We start from the raw sequence: 5,970 nt of genomic DNA, 5'->3' as shown, positions 1-5,970 counted from the left end.
ACTTCGAGGGTCGTATGTGTCCTTTTCTCAGACTCTTAGAGATATAAGCACGCATAGCGATCCTCTCAGGTTGGGAAAGATTGTATAAACGAGATTTAGGCAGCTTGGCGTCTGGGATGAGATTAATAGGGCAATCGTACTCCCTGTGCGGGGGCAAATCCTGAACTCCACTCTCAGAGAAGACATCCTAAAATTCAGAGAGAAAAGATGGTACAGTCTTAGTTGCAACCTCAGAAACAGATGTCATGAGGCAATTCTCTCTGCAAAAGTCACTCCAACCATTTATTTGCCTCGCTTGCCAATCAATGGTGGGGTTATGCTTAGTGAGCCAGGGCAGCCCCAACACCAGAGGGGTAGGCAAACCGCTAAGGACGAAACATGACACATCCTCAACATGAGCATCACTCACAATTAAACGGATATTGTGAACTATGCCCTTTAATGATTTCTGAGAAAGTGGAGCGGAATCGATAGCAAAAACAGGAATATCCTTTCCCAAAGTGCACACCTGGAAACCATGAGTTATCGCAAATTGATTATCAATGAGATTGACCGCTGCTCCACTATCCACAAAAATCTCACAAAAAATGTTCTTGCTCTCTAGCGCCACCCTAGCCGGCAGGACAAAACGGGAACTACAAGCAAACGGAAAACCTTCAATTTCCGCCTCAACCCTGCCAATAGTAACAGACGGAACATTTTTAAAAGATTTTTTCCTCTTTGTTTCTTTATTATTCCCAGAGAACTGCCTGAATCTCCTAGAGGGACAAATATTTGCCAAATGATTAATACCTCCACAACAAAAACAAACCCTCCCATGCGGGCTGAATCTTCTATTGTCAGAAGCAATCAACCCCAGCTGCATGGGCTCCTGCTCAGAAGGGGCTGACAGCGACTGAGACCCCTGCGCACAGAATGGGACCGCTGCACAGTCCTGGGACCGAGTATGACAGGAAGGAGAGATCTCTCCTCTCTCTCTAAGACGCCTGTCAATACGAACGGCCTGAGACATAGCAGAGTCCAAAGAAATAGGCCTTTCATGAAAGGCAAATGCATCTTTCAATCCCTCTGAAAGACCATGGCAAAATTGACTTCGGAGTGCAGCATCATTCCAACCAGTATCAGCTGCCCATCTCCGAAATTCTGAGCAGTATATTTCTGCGGATTGTTTACCCTGGCATAAGAGACGTAGTCTAGACTCCGCCAGAGCAATACGATCCGGATCATCATATATCTGACCCAGGGCTAAAAAGAATTCATCCACTGAACGGAGGGGCCGTGCCCCCTCCGGCAGCGAAAAAGCCCAGGACTGAGCGTTACCCCTGAGCAGCGATATAATGATCCCCACCCTCCGTTCCTCATCACCAGAGGAATGGGGAAGAAGGCGAAAATGGAGTTTGCAAGCCTCTCTAAAACGCACAAAATTCTCACTACCCCCGGAAAACGTATCCGGGAGCGAGATCTTAGGCTCAGAACAAACTCCATGAACGCCAGCTGAACCGGTCACTTGAAGCTGAGAAAAAGTCCTGCGGAGATCAGCTACCTCCAATGAAAGACCCTGAAGGCGTTCAGCCAAAAGTGAAACCGGATCCATGCTTGAGACGGTTATGGCGGCTTATAATGTCACGGACGGTGTACAGGAAACAAGGCAAAACAACATGCATAAATGACTCGCTGGATTCAAAAGCTAAGGAACAAAAGGGAGACCCCTGCAGAAGACCTGGCACTTTCCCTGGCTGCTCAGCCTATGCAAAGATCCGGATGGTGGAGGTTTGCATATCCACGTACCTTGACTATATAACCCCTGAGCACCCTACAATAGTGAGGGGACACGACCACCAGCTCCCTACACAAGATACGGAGGGAGTCAGGGTCACCTGGGATCCAGCAAACAGAAAATAACAGATAAAAGTTCAACACTTAACTTTGTAGAAGAGAGGAGAACCAGATGAGCATGCACACACACTCCAGGAAGAAGTATAAGCCGCCCAGAAAAGCATTCTGGGGAGGAATTTAAAGGGAAGCAATTAGTCCAACACATGACAGCTGAGAGAGGCTAACGAGATGAGTAACTGAATACCACAACAAAGAAACTCAAGGGGGAGGTTCTGAAAGGCCTCTGTCAGAGCTTCTCAGCTGTCTGGTTGTGACACCCATATAGATTCCCTGATCACCCCCTGTCATTGATCACCCCCCTGTAAGGCTCCATTCAGACGTCCGTATGATTTTTACTGATCCACGGATACATGGATCGGATCCGCAAAACGCATACGGACGTCTGAATGCAGCCTTACAGGGGGGTGATCAATGACGGGGGTGATCACCTCATATACACTCCCTGATCACCCCCTGTCATTGATCACCCCCCTGTCATTGATCACCCCCCTGTAAGGCTCCATTCAGACGTCCGTATGATTTTTACGGATCCACGGATACATGAATCGGATCCGCAAAACGCCTACGGACGTCTGAATGCAGCCTTACAGGGGGGTGATCAATGACAGGCGGGTGATCACCCATATAGATTCCCTGATCACCCCCTGTCATTGATCACCCCTCTGTCATTGATCACCCCCCTGTAAAGCTCCATTCAGACGTCCGTATGATTTTTACGGATCCACGGATACATGGATCGGATCCGCAAAAAAACGCATACGGACGTCTGAATGCAGCCTTACAGGGGGGTGATCAATGACGGGGGTGATCACCTCATATACACTCCCTGATCACCCCCTGATCACCCCTTGTCATTGATCACCCCCCTGTAAGGCTCCATACAGACGTCCGTATGCGTTTTGCGGATCCGATCCATGTATCCGTGGATCCGTAAAAATCATACAGACGTCTGAATGGAGCCTTACAGGGGGGTGATCAATGACAGGGGGGTGATCAATGACAGGGGGGTGATCACCCCATATAGACTCAATGATCACCCCCCCGTCATTGATCACCCCCCTGTAAGGCTCCATTCAGACATTTTTTTTGGCCCAAGATTTTTTTTGTTTTTGTTTTTTCTTACTAAGTCTCATATTCCTCTAACTTGTGTCAAAAAATAAAATCTCACATGAACTCACCATACCCCTCCCGGAATCCAAATGCGTAAAATTTTTTAGACATTTATATTCCAGACTTCTTCTCACGCTTTAGAGCCCCTAAAATGCCAGGGAAGTATAAATACCCCACATGTGACCCCATTTCGGAAAGAAGACACCCCAAGGTATTCCATGAGGGGCATATTGAGTCCATGAAAGATTGAAATTTTTGTCCCAAGTTAGCGGAAAGGGAGACTTTGTGAGAAAAGACCAAAAAAAAAAATAAATTTCCGCTAACTTGTGCCAAAAAAAAAAAATTCTATGAACTCGCCATGCCCCTCATTGAATACCTTGGGGTGTCTTCTTTCCAAAATGGGGTCACATGTGGGGTATTTATACTGCCCTGGCTTTTTAGGGGCCCGAAAGCGTGAGAAGAAGTCTGGGATCCAAATGTCTAAAAATGCCTTCCTAAAAGAAATTTGGGCCGCTTTGCGCATCTAGGCTGCAAAAAAGTGTCACACATCTGGTATCGCCATACTCAGGAGAAGCTTGGCAATGTGTTTTGGGGTGTCATTTTACATATACCCATGCTGGGTGAGATAAATATCTTGGTCAAATGCCAACTTTGTATAAAAAAATTGGAAAAGTTGTCTTTTGCCAAGATATTTCTCTCACCCAGCATGGGTATATGTAAAATGACACCCCAAAACACATTCCCCAACTTCTCCTGAGTACGGCGATACCAGATGTGTGACACTTTATTGCAGCCTAGGTGGGCAAAGGGACCCACATTCCAAAGTGCAGCTTTCGGATTTCACCGGTCATTTTTTACAGATTTTGATTGCAAACTATTTCTCACACATATGGGCCCCTAAATTTCCAGGGCAGTATAACTACGCCACAAGTGACCCCATTTTGGAAAGAAGACACCCCAAGGTATTCTGTGAGGGGCATGGCAAGTTCCTAGAATTATTTTTTTTTTTGTCGCAAGTTAGTGGAATATGAGACTTTGTAAGAAAAAAATAAAAAATCATCATTTTCCGCTAACTTGTGACAAAAAATAAAAAGTTCTATGAACTCACTATGCCCATCAGCGAATACCTTAGGGTGTCTACTTTCCGAAATGGGGTCATTTGTGGGGGTTTTCTACTGTCTGGGCATTGTAGAACCTCAGGAAACATGACAGGTGCTCATAAATTGAGAGCTGCTTCAAAAAGCGGAAATTCACATTTTTGTACCATAGTTTGTAAACGCTATAACTTTTACCCAAACCATTTTTTTTTCCCAAACATTTTTTTTTAATCAAAGACATGTAGAACAATATATTTAGCGAAAAATTTATATATGGATGTTGTTTTTTTTTCAAAATTTTACAGCTGAAAGTGAAAAAAAATCGTTACATTTCGATTAATAACAAAAAAAGTAAAAATGTCAGCAGCAATGAAATACCACCAAATGAAAGCTCTGATAGTGAGAAGAAAAGGAGGTAAAATTCATTTGGGTGGTAAGTTGCATGACCGAGCAATAAACGGTGAAAGTAGTGTAGTGCAGAAGTGTAAAAAGTGGCCTGGTCATTAAGGGGGTTTCAGCTAGCGGGGTTGAAGTGGTTAAAGGGGAATACAGGCAAATAAACCCTGTGAACACCAGACATGGGAAGTGCACATCAAACACACAAGTTGCCAGATGCAACCGCACGCACCACACAGCAAGCAGCCACGAAACAACTCAGGCTGCAATGCTGCCACATAAAAGATGTTGACAGCGGCAACCACAGGTGAGGCAAAAACCAAGGCCCTCACCTGTGATTGACAACGAAACCAAAACCGCTGACAACCGCATGCAGTGCAGGAGTCACGGTCATAGGCATGGCCGTGACAACTATCTTCCTTTGTGGTGCGTTGGAGCCGCCCATGCGCGGCTCTATTTTAGACGCGGCGCAAAGGAAAATGGATCAGCGCATGCACGGCCAGCCGGCGACGTGCGCGCTCCCGGATATAATAAGAGGCCGGCCACTGGATCACCAGGGAAAGATCTGCGCAAGCGCGGCCCATGGATGCGGCCGGCGAGCGGTGGCCATATCCATGGGCAGCGCAGATCAACAATGAATTAGAATAAGAAGAATTTAAAGAGAACAGTAGGTTATTTTTAATGAAATATATTTTGAAAAAAGCTCACTGGGGGGTATATAATTTAATAAAATAGGATCAATAAGATGGGAATACCCCTTTAACCACTTCAGCCCCGCTAGGTGAAACCCCCTTCATGACCAGAGCACTTTTTACACTTCGGCACTACACTACTTTCACCGTTTATCGCTCGGTCATGCAACTTACCACCCAAATGAATTTTACCTCCTTTTCTTCTCACTAATGGAGCTTTCATTTGGTGGTATTTCATTGCTGCTGGCATTTTTACTTTTTTTGTTATTAATCAAAATGTAACGATTTTTTTGCCAAAAAATGACATTTTTCACTTTCAGCTGTAAAATTTTGCAAAAAAAACGACATCCATATATAAATTTTTCGCCAAAATAATTGTTCTACATGTCTTTGATAAAAAAAAAATGTTTGGGCAAAAAAAAAATGGTTTGGGTAAAAGTTATAGCATTTACAAACTATGGTACAAAAATGTGAATTTCCGCTTTTTGAAACAGCTCTGACTTTCTGAGCACCTGTCATGATTCCTGAGGTTCTACAATGCCCAAACAGTAGAAAACCCCCACAAATGACCCCATTTCGGAAAGTAGACACCCTAAGGTATTCGCTGATGGGCATAGTGAGTTCATAGAACTTTTTATTTTTTGTCACAAGTTAGCGGAAAATGATGATGATTTTATTTTTTTTATTTTTTCTTACAAAGTCTCATATTCCACTAACTTGCGACAAAAAATAAAAATTCTAGGAACTCACCATGCCCCTCACAGAATACCTTGGGGTGT

This window comes from Bufo gargarizans, chromosome 8, assembly GCF_014858855.1.
Source record: "Bufo gargarizans isolate SCDJY-AF-19 chromosome 8, ASM1485885v1, whole genome shotgun sequence".
Classification (NCBI taxonomy): domain Eukaryota; kingdom Metazoa; phylum Chordata; class Amphibia; order Anura; family Bufonidae; genus Bufo; species Bufo gargarizans.
The sequence above is the reverse complement of the archived record's forward strand: the minus strand, read 5'-3'. Positions refer to the sequence as shown.